This window comes from Stegostoma tigrinum, unplaced genomic scaffold (assembly GCF_030684315.1).
Source record: "Stegostoma tigrinum isolate sSteTig4 unplaced genomic scaffold, sSteTig4.hap1 scaffold_112, whole genome shotgun sequence".
Classification (NCBI taxonomy): Eukaryota; Metazoa; Chordata; class Chondrichthyes; order Orectolobiformes; family Stegostomatidae; genus Stegostoma; species Stegostoma tigrinum.
Genome location: NW_026728063.1, coordinates 289,259 through 305,601, shown reverse-complemented (window position 1 = coordinate 305,601; position 16,343 = coordinate 289,259). Strand labels below are relative to the sequence as shown.

At 44.8% G+C, this 16,343-nt stretch overlaps 1 long non-coding RNA gene across 1 annotated transcript in view; it reads left to right on the top strand.

The window, feature by feature from the left end:
* The first annotated feature begins 5,155 nt into the window (after positions 1-5,155).
* LOC132207629 (uncharacterized) overlaps positions 5,156-16,343 on the top strand; it is a 38,605-nt gene continuing 27,417 nt past the window's right edge. The window contains exons 1-2 of the long non-coding RNA XR_009443647.1: positions 5,156-5,256; positions 9,669-9,781. This is a non-coding gene — a long non-coding RNA (uncharacterized LOC132207629). The remainder of the gene's footprint in view (positions 5,257-9,668; positions 9,782-16,343) is intronic.

Below are 16,343 nucleotides of genomic sequence, written 5' to 3'. Positions count from 1 at the left end.
GTGTGATCTTTGTTAGCCTTCCACCGCGACCGTCTGCCTTATGTGGGCAGGCCAAGTCACCATGGATCTCATGGATCTTAATCTTCTGGATGAGCATACCATGAGGGACCTTGTTGAAAACGTTCGTAAAATCCATGTATATGCGATCAACTGTTCTACCCGAATTGATCACCCTTGTCACCTCCTTGAAAACTTCAACTGACTTGGTAAGACATAACCTGCCCCGCATAATGCCATGCTGGCTGTCCCTTATGAGCCCATACCTTTGAGACATGAGACACTCACCAGTCTGTAGTTTCCTGGAAAGTCCCTGTTTTCCTGCTTGAACAGAGGAACGACTTTATCCACTCACCAGTCTCCGCAACCCCTCCAGTGCCTGGCAAGGATATCAGATCCTGTTGAAAGTGGTGTGTTGATGCATTTGTGTCATGATTGTGTTTTGTTTGAGCCCTAACATTGAAAGCAGTGTAAGAATGTCTTTGTGCAGCAGGCGAGGTGTGATGAGACTGAGCCTTCATACAATTGCAAGATGTTGAAAATTTGCCATTATTTATGAAAACAGTGATAAATTTCCATGATCAACATTTCTGTTACACTGCGATGATTATCCCGTGGCATGTAAAATCAGAAAGATACGATAAAATGAGACTGGGTCATATGCTGGGAGAATGTTTGCCTTTCATGTCTATAGAAGTAGTGAAATATTTCCATGAAGCTAAAAGTCACTTTTCTGTTCATTGAAGGACACAATCATCGCCTTGGAAGCTTCATCACGATACTACTTTGCATTTCTGAAGAGGGAAGAAGAAATCAATATGCAAATTCAATTCCATGGTTTTGGAAGTCCCTTTGAGAACACGATTCATTTGCGCCGGCATAATGCTCTGACCAAGAAAGAATTGAAGGTGAGTTTGTAGTTTGGAAGATCGCAGCAATTTATGCATCAACTTCTTCATCGATAATGTCCCATTGCTTTCAAACTGCATTTTCCACTCTGCAAGATAATAACTGTTAGAACAAGCAACAGCATCGGTAGATGGTCTATGGGGAATGCAATGTTACAAAACCCGATCCATTCAACAACATATTTCAGATAAGTCAACAAATTAAATATTCCAGCACATATTAAAACAAGGAAGATGAGAATGAGGAGGCAATAGCTCTGATGACAAAAGAACAGAAATTTACCTTTATCCATTCGAGCAAAAAAGCAGGCACACAAAGAAATAATCATCGAAGAATGCACGTGTGCAACGGAGGCTACAGGGGGACTAAGAATGCCAAATTGTTGTCATGCGTATTGCTGAAAGGATGATTGAAACAGAATCTGTGGTAAATTTGAAGAAATACAGATAATGCATCTCAGGATGTTGGAGGAAGAACATTTATGGACTGAGGCAAATTGTATTGCCCTTTTCAGGAGTTATTAGGTTCAAAATGAATTGAAAGACTTCCTTCTGTGCTGAAAGCTTTAGTTTAGTTGCAGCTGAATCACAATTTCTGTTCCTGGTAGTATTTAGCAAACTGTTAAAAGTGAATGTCACTGCACAGAATTCCAAATATGACTCCAATCAGTAGAGAAAATATCCAAGGGGATATGTATCCTCTCATGTTGAACAGCGCAGCTACAGATACAATGGAGGCACTGATGATAATCTTCCAAGAATCCTTAGATTGTGGAAAATTCTCAGAGGATTGAAAGATTGTGAACATAACACCATTATTACAAAGATACTTGGACAAAGTAGTAAGCATGTATTGCCAATTTAGGTCAACCTGGGTAGATGTTCATGCCTGCAATGAAAGATGAAATAACAGGGTACTTAGTGTGCTATCACATCCTACAGAGTTAACATCCTTTTATAAAGGCGAAATAATACTTGACAAACTTGCTACAGTGCTTTGAGAAGGAAACAAACATTACTGATGAAGGACCACCAGTTGATGTCGTACATTGAGATTTCAAAAAAGCATTTGATAAGGTGCAGCTCATAAGGTGTCTCAAAAGAAAAGAGCCCATGTGTTCAAGGGTAGTATGTTCGGATGGACAGAGGACTGCATCGTAAATAGAAGTAGAGACGTAGCAGCAGGATGGTAACTTACAAGTCATGTACGGCCACAGAGCGAATGCTGCGGAGGCCGAACACCTCATGTTGACTGGGTTGATTTGAGAAATGGCAGGGGGGATTGCTATGCTTATGAAAGTTGGGCAGGCAGGGACTACATTCATTGGCGTTTATAAGATTGAAAAAAATCTTATTTTTTCAACATGTAAGATTCTTAAGAGGCTTGATAGTGTATATCCGTAGAGATTACTCTCATTTGTGAAAGATTTTACGACCAGAGGCCACATTTTCAAATTGGTTGCCCATGAATTCAGGGAAGAATTACTTCTTTCAGGTTGTAGCAATTTATTGAACACTTTAGCCAAGAAGATTTTAGAGGTAATGCCATTAATCATATGCTAGGCTGTAACGGCCAGGTTAATTTTTAAATCAAGAAATAATGATAATGAGAAAAGGGTCTCGGCCTGAAACGTCAGCTTTTGTGCTCCTGAGATGCTGCTTGGCCTGCTGTGTTCATCCAGCTCCACACTTTGTTATCTTGGATTCTGAAGCATCTGCAGTTCCCATTATCTCCGATACAAATGGACAGAGATGCCAGGGTTGGCTTGTCAGTAAGAAATGAGGTCGCTCTTGTGCTTGTTTATGAATGACTTGGAGGAAAGAGGTGCATGTGCTGTGGCTAAATTTGTAGATGACTGAAAAAATATTTAGAAAGACAAGGCATGGCACAGAAACAGAGATTTACCAGGATGTTACTTGGATCGGAATGTATTAGCTATTAGGAGGGTTTGGTGGAAATGCTGTGTCATGATAAATGTAATGAGATCAACCATGATCTCACCGACTGATGGAGGAATATTCAATGGGCCAAATGACTTTTTTTGTGAGCCTTCTTGTTTGACAATGCATTCATGAAGGTGTTTTTTTTCTCTCTCTTGGATAAGATGTGAAAATGAAATGTATCCGAGATAATGGGAACTGCAGATGCTGAAGAATCCAAGACAACAAAATGTGAGGCTGGATGAACACAGCAGGCCAAGCAGCATCTCAGGAGCACTTTTGTTGTCATGAAATGTATACACTTCCTTTTCATCTGGGAATAAATAATTGTTCTGAACGATTTCCATTGACTAATAGCAATCTGACAAGCTTCGCAATGTAAAGAGATTTTTAGCTTCTTTTTAATTGTAAAGGTATTCTTTGGAATTAATTTGGCATATATTATTTGCATCTCAGGAAGTATGTTCATCACTGCATCTCAAAAAGTGCTCTGGTGTATGACAGCAACTTTTTAAAGATCACTTCAATGGTTGTGATTTTCAGTTGCCATAACACACATTAAATTACACTGTTGGCCAATCTGTCCATGATTATTTCATTATGTTATGCTTCAAACAGACAAGGAAATATTGGTGATGCAATGAAGTGTTTGACTCTCAAATATAATTGCTGTTATAGTTTCCACTTGGAAGAAAGATTCACATCAAATTGACTGGTCAAGGAAATGGGACACTGACTGTGAGTACTTTGAATGTTCGAGTTATTCCTAAAATGAAAGTTATGACCTTGATGATTTCTCTTTCATGCAGATATGAAGAGACTCTTTTAAAATATCCTCTAGGTTAGTGGTTCAGGCATAAAAGTGTAATATGTATATTTATGTATATACATGTACATGCGTCATCTGAAAAGAAAATGACTATAAAACACTTGTTGCATGGTGAGAATGAGTTATCCAGATGGTAAGACCTGCCAATGTTGGTGTCTGAGATAACACATTGTGGAGCTGGAGGAACACAGCAGGGCAGGCAGCATCAGAGGCTCAAGAAAGTTGAGGTTTTGGGTCAGGACCCTTCCTGAGAAATGGAGGGTGGAAGGGAGCTCAGAAACAACTAGTGTGGTGGGGGAGGAGGTGCTGGGGAATGTAGGTGGGATGGTAATAAGTGAGTACTATCCAGATTGGAACAGATTTTCCCCAGGGGGTATTGAGTACGAATTCCAAATCACTCTCAAAATCTTAGTGACTGTTAACATTGATGTTTTTTGTCTGTGTGTTTGAGTAATTGCATGACAGTTGAATGGTTCGTTGAGAGTGAGGAACCTATGGACTCTCACACACCAAGATGGAATTTAGTTCGAAGAGTGACTTCAAAATAGTTGCTTGCTTTTAAAATCTTGACCGTTTTTGCTGTCCAGTTGAATGAATTTAGCTTCATACTGCTTCAATAGGAATTAGTGTTTAAGAGGAACATATTTGTGAAACTTACAGTTCCGTAAGTTTTAGCATAAACTGGTGCAGCCTTTCGGTGCAAAAAGGCTCACCTCTCCATTAATACCGAAGGAAAATTGGAGTTTAAAAGTAAGTTCACCCGCTGTCAGGGAATGAAATGTTAATGTTGACTCGAACATAATTTTTAAAAAAGTCATATCTTTGTGTAACACTGAACTCAAATTAAAATTTGGATATGCTAGTTTTACAGATGGTTGGATATTGAATTCATTTTAAATGAGGGTGAAGATCACTTTAAATCCAGCATATTTGTGAAGAAAAGAAATAGCGTGTCAAATAAAATTAACTGCATGACTCTTCATAGCCCTATATGTAGAATTTCATTCTGAACTATGAGACAGTTGTGACCCCATACTACCTCAGTGCTCATGGCAAGAGTAAGACTCCTGTTTGACGTGCTGTGCACTGCATGGAATGGCGGCAACATCAGATTCATTGATGCTTGAGAATCAAAAGAATATGACGATAAGATTTAAAATCAAAATCTCATTGAACACTTCAAGGAATGTATTACAGGAAGAGGGGGAAAGCATGTATGACTAATAGAAGGTGGTGGCGCAGATCACATAGACCTGTGTGCTAAAACTTATCACAAATTTCACATTGAATGGAACAGTTTAAACAGGCTGGAGGAAGCAGACATGCCAGCCCAAACTATTTGAATTTGAGCATTCTGTTCGTAAACATCAGCAAAATTGTGGGAAACATGTTTATTCTTTCTCTTTTATTGCACAGAACCATACGATTAGACTGTTTTGATGAGGAATTTAAAGATTATGTGTCCCATCCGTTTGACTCACAGTTTGGTACCACAGGTTGGTACGATCTTCGTTCGAGAAGGAAAAGGGATGTTCCAGATACAGAAAATCGTCAAACCATTTACTACAAAGTCCGTTTCTGGTTAGTATTAATTAATGCAGTTGACATTTTTAGCTCGACATGATTGCACAATGGAGTCAATAAGAAAATTCCATCTGATATTCCACATAAATTTTAAGTGGATGTTAAAGCAGCTCATTTCTTTTTCACGCTGTCTGCTGCTTTTAAGAATGGTTGTCTTATTGTCGAAATGTTTAGCTTTGACTCCATGGCTTCTTCCATTAGCTCACATTGAAACACATGTTTCTTCAGCCAAAAATGCACGTTTACCCGGTGTAGCTTGACTAACCTTCCCCTGTGGTCGTTCCCCTGAAATCCCCTGCGGTAGCTCCCCTGAAAAACAACGATACCATTTTGGATACTATTCCGGGGGACGACTTAGCAGGGGTACGCAGTAGGGTGCAGGTCTCTGGCATAGAGTCTGTCCCTCTTGCACAGAAGGGAAGCGGGGATAGGAAGAGAGTGATAGTCATTGGGGACTCAATAGTTAGAGGGACTGATAGAAGATTTGCCGGGAACGAAAGAGACCCACGATTGGTGTGTTGCCTACCAGGTGCCAGGGTCTGTGATGTCTCGGATCGTCTCTTTCGGGTCCCGAGGGGAGAGGGTGACCAGCCCCAAGTCGTGATCCAGATAGGCACCAACGGCATGTGTAGAAAGAGGGATAGGGATGTCAGGCAGGATTTGAGGGAGCTCGGGTGGAAGACGAGAGCGAGAACAAACAGAGTGGTCATCTCTGGTTTGTCACCCGTACCACGTGATAGCGAGGCAAAGAACAGGGAGAGATTTCAGCTGAAGACGTGGCTGCAGGGATGGTGCAGGTGGGAGGGCTTCAGGTACATGGACAATTGGGGCTCGTTCTGGGGAAGGTGGGACCTGTACAAACAGGACGGTCTCCACTTGAACCAGAGGGGCACGAATATCCTGGGTGGGAAATTGGCTAGTGCCATTCGGTTGGATTTAAACGAGCTCAGAATGGGGATGGGAAACTGAGGTGTAGTCCTAGTACACAGGAGGATGAGCATAGGGAGGACATGGTCAGGACCTCACTGTCACAGAAGTGTGCTGGCAGACAGCAAGCTGGATTGAAGTGTGACGACTTTAATGCCGGGAGTATCCGGAATAATGTAGGTGAGCTTGCAGCTTGGATAGGTACCTGGGACTTCGATGTTGTGGCCATTTCGGAGGCATGGATAGAGCAGGGTCAGGAATGGATGTTGCAGGTTCTCGGGTTGAGATCTTTCATTAAGGTCTGGGAAGGTGGTAAAAGAGGGGGAGGTGTGGCTTTGTTGGTCAAGGACAGTATAACGGCGGCTGAAAGAACCTTTGAGGACTCGTCTACTGCGGTGGTATGGGCTGAGGTTGCCCAGGAAGGTTTGTCGACTGAGTCAGTGTGGGTGGAAGTTCGGAACAGCAAGGCAGCAGTCACTTCACTGGGGGTTTTCTACAGACCCCCAAATAGCGGTTGGGAGATCGAAGAACTCATTGGCCGGCAGATTGTTGAAAAGTGCAAACGTATCAGGGTTGTTGTTATGGGTGACTTCAACTTTCCCAATATAGATTGGAACCTCCTTCGTGCAGATGGTTTGGATGGAGCCGTTTTTGTCAGGTGTGTTCAGGAGGGTTTCCTTACTCAGTATGTGGACAGGCCGACGAGGCGGGAGGCCATTTTGGATTTGGTGCTCGGCGATGAGCCAGGACAGGTGTCAGATCTCGTGGTGGGAGAACACTTTGGCGACAGTGACCGCAAGAGCCTCCCATTTACCATAGCAATGGAAAGGGAAAGGAGCAGTTACCAGGGGAAGATATTTCACTGGGGTCAAGGAAACTATGATGCTATCAGACAGGAGTTGGGAAGTACAGATTGGGAGCAATTGTTCCACAGAAAGGGAGCAGCAGACATGTGGAGGCTGTTCAAGGAGCAGTTTTTGCGAGTGATGTATAAATTTGTTCCTCTGAGACAGGTAAGAAGGGGTAAGATTAAGGAGCCTTGGATGACGGGTACAGAGGTGCTTCTTGTCAAAAAGAAAAGGCAGCGTACGTAAGGTGGAGGAAGTGAAGGTCTAGCACAGCTTTAGAGTATTCCAGGCCTGCTCGGAACGAGCTCAAAAGATATTGCCTGTACAATTGTAACCTGTTACAACCTTTGCGTCCACGCTTGCTCATTCAATGGTGTCAAGATGCCAGCAGTGCATGTACCTTCTCCATCCCCTAATGCCGTCAGCTCACACAAGACATAGTCCTTACTTAAAATCTTCTGATCAACCAAAGTTCATTGTAATGGACATTTTAGTTATCTGTCATGAAACGAAAACTGATTCTGACTGGCATGACCTGCAGTGCAAATGAATATAATCTGTGAAACGAGATTCCTTATGGGCTTGCAGCCGCTACAAATAATTGCTTTTCAAAGACGTTGCAGACATACATTTTTTTCTCCTATCACCTCAGATTATTTTTTTGTTTATGCATGTTGTGTGGGTTTCCAGTCAGGCGCATAAACACAGGTTGATGCAGTCACTGTTACAACACGGTATTGAAGGAGAATTTGTGATCTTTGGAGTTTCATTCCAGTGTATGAAGGAGTGCACCATCAAGCCACTTCAGAGCACTCCTGGCGACGAATTGTTGCAAGTTTTCAAGTGTTACCGATGGTCACATAAAATATGGCCTTTTTGTTGTTGCGCTATTCATCTTAACTGCACCTTATCTAGTATTTAGGCTTGGAAACTATTTCAATTTTTTTGATTTACTTATTCAAAATCATTTATGATTGTTGTCATGATATCTACAATATGTTATTTTGATTGGACATAGAGGATTGGATCTGTCTTAATGGAAATAATGTATGCGCTTATAAAACCCCTTCTGGGCAAGGTAGTTGCTCAGTGGTGAGAGCTGCTCATGCTCTGGGGAGCCAATTGAGATTCCAGTCTTGGGTAACTATCTGTGTTGAATTGACACGTCCTCCCCGCGTCTGCGAGGGGCTTCTGCCAGGTGCTGCAGTTTCCTCCCATTGTTCAAAGATGTGCAGGTCCTTATATGTGATTTGTGAAGCATTTCTTAAATGTTTCAATCCTGCCAGCATCCAGTGCCTTGGACAAAATAACTGGAGGTGAATAAAAGATACTGTGCCTTTTGACACCATTTCCTGCTGGATTTTCATCAATCCTGCTTTATATCGGTGACAACTTCCATGACCTTTTTTGATGGTGTCTGAATTGACAGTCTAGTTCGAAATATTTGTTGTGCAGTATTTCAAGGTCTCTGTTACAGCATACCCATGAATGCCCACTTCAAAAGATACTTCCATATCATAGAGTCCCTACGGTGTGGAAACAAGCCCCTTTTGACCCAAGAAGTCCACGGCCACCCTCCAAAGAGCATCTCACCCTGACTCATCCCCCGACCCTTTCCTCAGTAACCGTACATTTCCCATGACTAACACACCTAATCTACACATCCCTAAACACAATGGGCAAGTTTGGCATGGCCCATACACCGAGCCTGCACATCTTTGGACTGTGGGAGGAAACCAGAGCACCCAGCAGGAACCCATGCAGGCATGGGCAGAATGTACAAACTCCGCACAGAAAATCGTCCAACGGTGGGATCGAACCTGGGTCCCTGGCGCTGTGAGTCAGCAGTGCTAACCACTGAGCCACCATGCTGCCCTTGGAGTTAGACAGAGCTTGCTTGTTCCTGGGTGGCCTCAAACTGCCAACCTCCACTTAGTGGCAAAAGTGCTGACCAACTGCACTCATCTTCACTGGTTTTTGCTTTGTATCATTGAATTCAATCCTTCAAACTCTATGATAAATATTTAAATTTCCATTGATATTTGAGCGTTGTTTTTAGTACACAGTATTGGTTTATTATGTTTCATTGGTACATAATGAATATTGTATGTGTATGCAAATGGGCAAGTTGGTAACGATGCAGTCCGCAGACCTGGAGGATAATAACACTGTCCTTCAATCGCCCACGATGCCCTCTGCAAATTGGTAGAAAACAAAAATTTCTATAAAATTAATCTCTCCTCCCGTCAGTCGATCAAAATTAATTCAGGATTTTGTACAGGCCAATAACCGTAAGATTACACGAGCCTAAACAAAACTACTGGCTCATATTAGTTCAGTAAAGTGAAAGGGCAACAATAGAGGTAGTAGGAACTGCAGATGCTGGAGAATCTGAGATAAGAAGGTGTAAAGCTGGATGAACACAGCAGGCCAAGCAGTATCATCCGGCTCTGCACCTTGTTATCTCAGATTCTCCAGCGCCAATTTTCTGAAGTAGGGTCTCGTCCCGAAACATCAGCTTTCTTGCTTCTCTGATGCTGCTTGACCTGCTGTGTTCATCCAGCTCTCCACCTGGGGCAACAATAGAGTATGTTTTAAGTCACTAGATATGTTACGTGGGTTTGTCTTCCTTAGGGTGGAGTTAGTGGAACCGAAAAAGATGTCTCCCTCACAGCGTTTGTGACACAAGAATTGCATCGTTCCTTGGCGGCCTTTCAACAGAAGAATATTCAGAGATTTCACGAGTGGTAAGAATGTAACTTCTTTTACTTCTCTTTATCTCACTTTTTCCAAAATTGGAAAATAGATTTTAGAAATAACGTCGAGCTGATGAAGTGTGAAAAGAAGAATAATTCCAAGCAGTGGTGGGAGTTGGTCAGTGAGGTGGGAGGAGTGGATAGGTGGGAGAGAAGGCGGACAGGTCATGGAGGCGGGGATGAGGGGAGGAACTAGCGTTTGTGACACAAGAATTGCATCTTGGGATGAGGCTGGCGGGTGGGGAGATTTTGAGGGTGGCAAAGTCCATATTAAGGCTATTGAGTTGGAAGCTCCCGAGGCGGAATAGGAGGTGCTGCTCCTCCAGTTTCTGGGTGGTGTGGTTGTGACACTGGAAGAGGCCCAGGATGGACATGTCGTCCAGGGAGTGGGAGGGGGAGTTGAAGTGATGCAATGATTTGGATATGAAAATAGAAGGTGTGGTTAGTAAGTTTCCCAATGATTGAAGGTGTAGTAGCCAGCCAAGAAGGTCACCTCAGAATACAATGGGACATTGACAAGGGCCAATAAACTGAGGAGTGGCAGATTGAGTTGAGGTTAGATAAATGTGAGGTGCAACATTTTGGAAAGGCAAATCAGGGCAGCACGTATACACTGAAGGTTGTGGGGAGAGTTGCTTAATAAAGAGACACTGGAGTGCAGTTTCATAGTTCCATCAAAGTACAGCCACCGGTAGAAAGGATATGAAGGAGACATTTGGTGTGCTCGCCTTTATCGGTCAGTGCATTGAGTATAGGAGTTGGGAGATCACTTCGCAGTGATATAGGACGTTGGTTCGGCTGCTTTTGGAATACTGCAATCGATTTTGGTCTCCTTGCGAGAGGAAGGATGTCGGCGCAACATTGAGGGTCGAAGGGCCTGTTCTGCGCTGTATTGTTGTATGTTGTAAACTTGAAAGGGTTCAGAGAAGATCTACAAGGATGTTACGAGCATCGGAGGTTGGAGGTATACCGTGGGCTTGAACAGGCAGCTATTTCTTGGAACTTTGGAGTTCAGGGCTGACCATATAGAAGTTTATACAATTACGAGGGACGTGGATAGAGCGAACAGCCAAGATCTTTTCCCCGGGTTGCTGGAATCCAAAACTGGAGGGAATAGGTTAAAAATGAGAGAGGGAAGATTTAAAATGGACCGGATTTTTTTCATAGTGGTGCATGTATGGAATGAGCTGCCAGAGGAAGTGGTGGAGGCTTGGACGTTTGAAAGGCATGTGGATGGGTATATGAATAAGACGGGTTGAGAGGAATATGGGCCAAATGCTGGCAAATGGGACTAAATTAATTTAGGATATCTGGTCAACATAGACAAATTGTGCCAAAGGATCTGTTTCCCGACTGTACATCTCTCTGATTCTAAGTGTCTTTTTTCTGAACCACGTGGCCCATAATTAGAAAAACTTGAATCAGGATTTGGGAATGTGACAATTCTAATTGGATCTGTTTGATGAAATTAACTCTGTAGGTAATGGTGGTTGAATTATGATTTATCAAATTTGCGTTTATTGCAGCATCTTATAGAATAGAGGAAACACATGTAATCAAAATTGAAAATCAAAACTTGGTAAAATTTTGCATTGGAAATACATGACCAGCCATTGGAGGAGATTCATGACCAATGCATTCAAGTGAGAACAACAAATGCGATTCAGTGACTCAGTGAAACGGGATGCAGTGACTCAGTGAAATTGGATGCAGTGACTGTGTGAACTGGGATGCAGTGACTGAGGGTAATGGGATGCAGTGGCTTGTGGAAATGGGATGCAGCGACTTATGGAAATGGGATGCACTGACTGAGGGAAATGGGATGCAGTGTCTGAGTGAAATAGTTTGCAGTGACTGCGGGAAATGGGTTGTAGTGACTGAGGGAAATGGGATGCAGTGACTGATGGAAATGGGATGCAGTGACTGAGTGAAATGGGATGCCGTGAATGACAAAAGGAGATGCAGTGACTGTGGGAAATGGGATGCAGTGACTGAGGGAAAGGAGATTCACTGACTGTGGGAAATGGGATGCAGTGACTCTTGGTAATGGGATGCAGTGACTGAGGGTAATGAGATGCAGTGAGTGAGGGTAATGGGATGCAGTGAGTGAGGGTCATGGGATGCAGTGAGTGAGGGTAATGAGATGCAGTGACTGCAGGAAAGGAGATGCAGTGACTGCGAGAAAGGAGATGCACTGACTGAGGGAAAGGAGATGCAGTGACTGAGTGAGATGGGATGCAGTGACTGAGTGGAATGGGATGCAGTGATTGAAGGAAATGGGGGCAGTGACCGATGGAAATGGGATGCAGTGACTGAGGGAAATGGGATGCAGTGGCTGATGGAAAGGAGATGTAGTGACTGAGTGAACTGGGATTCAGTGACTGAGCGAAATGGGATGCAGTGACTGAGCGAAATGGGATGCAGTGACTGAGGGAAATGGGATGCAGTGACTGAGGGTAATGGGATGCAGTGACTGATGGTAATGGGATGCAGTGACTAAGGGTAATGGGATGCAGTGACTGATGGTAATGGGATGCAGTGTCTCAGTGAAATGGGGTGCAGTGACTGATGGTAATGGGATGCAGTGTCTCAGTGAAATGGGGTGCAGTGTCTGAGTGAAATGAGCTGCAGTGACTGAGTGAAATGAGCTGCAGTGACTGAGTGAAATGGGATGCAGTGGCTGTGTGAAATGGGATGCAGTGACTGTGAACTGGGATGCAGTGTCTGTTTGAAATGGCATCCTGCGACTGAAGTTAATGGGATGCAGTGACTGAGGGAAATGGGATGCAGTGACTGATTGAAATGGAATGCACTGACTGAGTGAACTGGGATGCAGTGACTGATGGAAATGGGATGCAGTGACTGAGGGAAACAGGTTGCAGTGATTGAGTGAAATAGGATGCAGTGATTGAGTGAAATGCGATGCCGTGACTGAGTGAAATGGAAAGCATTGGCTGATGGAAATGGGATGTAGTGACTGAGTGAAATGGGATGCAGTGGCTGAGTGAAATGGGATGCAGTGACTGAGTGAAATGCGATGCTGTGACTGAGTGAAATGGGGTGCAGTGACTGAGGGAAAGGTGATTCAGTGACTGTGGGAAATGGCAAGATGTGACTGAGGAAAGGAGATGCAGTGACTGTGGGAAATGGGATGCAGTGGCTGAGTGAAATGGGATGCCGTGTCTGTGGGAAACGGGATGCGCTGACTGTGGGGAATGTGATGCAGTGACTGCGTGAAATGGGATGCAGTGACAGCGTGAAATGGGATGCAGTGACTGAGATAAATGGGATGCAGTGACTGATGTAAATGGGATGCAGTGAGTGAGGGAAAGGAGATGCAGTGCCTGTGGAAACGGGATGCTGCGACTGAGGGTAATGGGTTTGCAGTGACTGTGGGAAATGGGATGCAGTGACTGAGTGAAATGGGATGCAGTGACTGAATGGAATGGGATGCAGGGACTGAGGGAAATTGGATGCTGTGACTCAGTGGAATGGGATGCACTTACTGAGGGAAAGGTGATTCAGTGACTGTGGGAAATGGCAAGCTGTGACTGAGGAAAGGAGATGCAGTGACTGTGGGAAATGGGACGCAATGACGGAGGGAAATGGGACGCAGTGACTGAGTGAAATGGGATGCAGTGGCTCAGTGAAATGGGATGCAGTGGCTGAGTGAAATGGGATGCCGTGGCTGAGTGAAATGGGATGCCGTGGCTGAGTGAAATGGGACGCAGTGACCGAGTGAAACGGGGTGCAGTGACTGAGGGAAATGGGAGGCAGTGGCTGAGTGAAATGGGATGCAGTGACTGAGGGAAATGGGATGCAGTGATGGATGGTAATGGGATGCAGTGACTGAGTAAAATGGGATGCAGTTACTGAATGAAATGGGATGTAGTGACTGAATGAAATGGGGTGCTGTGACTGAGGGGAATGGGTGCAGTGACTGAGGGAAATGGCTGCAGTGACTCAGGGTAATGGGATGCACTGACTGAGTGAAATGTGATGCAGTGGCTGAGTGAAATGGGATGCAGTGACTGAGTGAAATGGGATGCAGTGACTGAGTGAAATGTGATGCAGTGGCTGAGTGAAATGGGATGCAGTCACTGAGTGAAATGGGATGCAGTGACTGACTGAAATGGGATGTAGTGAGTGAGTGAAATGGGAAGCAGTGACCGAGGGAAATGGAATGCGGTGACTGTGGGGAATAGGGTGCGGTTACTGACGGAAACGGATGCACTGTCACAGCTGAATAGTGTTCACTGTCTTCGTTAAATGGGATGCAGTGACTGAGGGAAAGGACATGCAGTGAATGTGGGAAAATGGATGCAGTGACTGAGGGAACTGGGAGTCAGTGACCTACTGAAATGGGAGGGAGTGACTGACTGAAATGGGAGGGAGTGACTGACTGAAATGGGAGGGAGTGACTGAGTGAAATGGGAAGCAGTGACTGAGTGAATTGGGAGGCAGTGACTGAGTGAAGTGGAAGGCAGTCACTGAGTGAAATGGGTGGCAGTCACTGAGTGAAATGGGAGGCAGTCACTGAGTGAAATGGGATGCTGTGACTGAGGGTAATGTAATGCAGTGACTGAGTGAAATGCGATGCAGTTAATGGCAAAAGGAGGTGCAGTGACTGAGTGAAGTGGGTGGCAGTGACTGAGTGAAATGGGTGGCAGTGACTGGGTGAAGTGGGAGGCAGTGACTGTGTGAAGTGGGATGCACTGACTGAGTGAAATGGGATGCACTCACTGAGTGAAATGGGATGCTGTGACTGATGGAAATGGGATACTGTGACTGAGGGTAATGTGATGCAGTGCCTGTGGGAAATGGGATGCAATGACTGTGGGAAATGGGTTGCAGTGACTGAGGGAAATGGGACACAGTGACTGAGTGTAATGGGACGAATTGACTGAGTGTAATGGGACAAATTGACTGAGTAAAAAAGGGACGCAGTCACTGAGTGAAATGGGATGCTGTGACTGAGGGTAATGGGATGCAGTGGCTGATGGAAATGGGTTGCAGTGACTTCGTGAAATGGGAGGCAGTGACTGAGTGAAATGGGAGGCAGTGACTGAGGGGAATGGGATGCAGTGACTGAGGGAAATGAGATGCAGTGACTGAGGGGCAGGAGATGCAGTGACTGAGGGGAAGGAGATGCAGTGACTGTGGGAAATGGAATGCTGTGTCTGAGTGTAATGGGATGCACTGTCTCAGTTCAATGAGATTCACTGTCTCAGTTAAATGGGATGCAGTGACTGAGGGAAAGGACATGCAGTGAATATGGGAAAATGGATGCAGTGACTGAGGGAAATGGGAGTCAGTGACTGACTGAAATGGGAGGGAGTGACTGATTGAAATGGGAGGGAGTGACTGACTGAAATGGGAGGGAGTGACTGACTGAAATGGGAGGGAGTGACTGAGTGAAATGGGAAGCAGTGACTGAGTGAATTGGGAGGCAGTGACTGAGTGAAGTGGAAGGCAGTGACTGCCTGAAATGGGATGGAGTGACTGAGTGAAATGGGAGGCAGTGACTGAGTGAAATGTGATGCAGTGACTGAGTGAAATGGGATGGAGTCACTGAGGAAAGGAGATGCAGTGACGATGGGAAATGGTATGCAGTGACTGCCTGAAATGGGATGGAGTGACTGAATGAAATGGGATGGAGTGACTGAGTGAAATGGGATGGAGTGACTGAGTGAAATGGGAGGCAGTGACTGAGTGAAATGGGAGGCAGTGACTGAGTGAAATGGGAGGCAGTGACTTTGGGAAATGGGATGCAGTGACTGAGTGAAATGGGAGGCAGTGACTGAGTGAAATGGGATGCAGTGACTGAGTGAAATGTGATGCAGTGACTGAGTGAAATGTGATGCAGTGGACGGAGTGAAATGGGCTGCAGTCGCTGAGTGAAATGGGATGCAGTCGCTGAGTGAAATGGGATGCAGTCGCTGAGTGAAATGGGATGCAGTGACTGAGTGAAATGGGATGCAGTGACTGCGTGAAATGGGATGCAGTGACTGAGGGAATTGGGATGCAGTGGCTGAAGGAAAGGAGACGCAGTGACTTTTGGAAACGGGTTGCAGTGATTGAGTGAAATAGGATGCAGTGACTGAGTGAAATGGGAGTCAGTGACTGAGTGAAATGGGAGTCAGTGACTGAGTGAAATGGGAGGCAGTGACTGAGTGAAATGGGAGGCAGTGACTGAGTGAAATGGGATGCCGTGACTGAGTGAAATGTGATGCTGTGGACGGAGTGAAATGGGATGCAGTCGCTGAGTGAAATGGGAGGCAGTGACTGAGTGAAATGGGATGCAGTGGCTGAAGGAAAGGAGACGCAGTGACTTTTGGAAACGGGTTGCAGTGATTGAGTGAAATAGGATGCAGTGATTGAGTGAAATGCGATGCAGTGACTGAGTGAAATGGGATGCAGTGGCTGAGTGAAATGGGGTGCAGTGACTGAGTGAAATGCGATGCAGGGACTGAGGGAAATGGGATGCTGTGACTCAGTGGAATGGGATGCAGTGACTGTGGGAAAGGTGATTCAGTGACTGTGGGAAATGGCA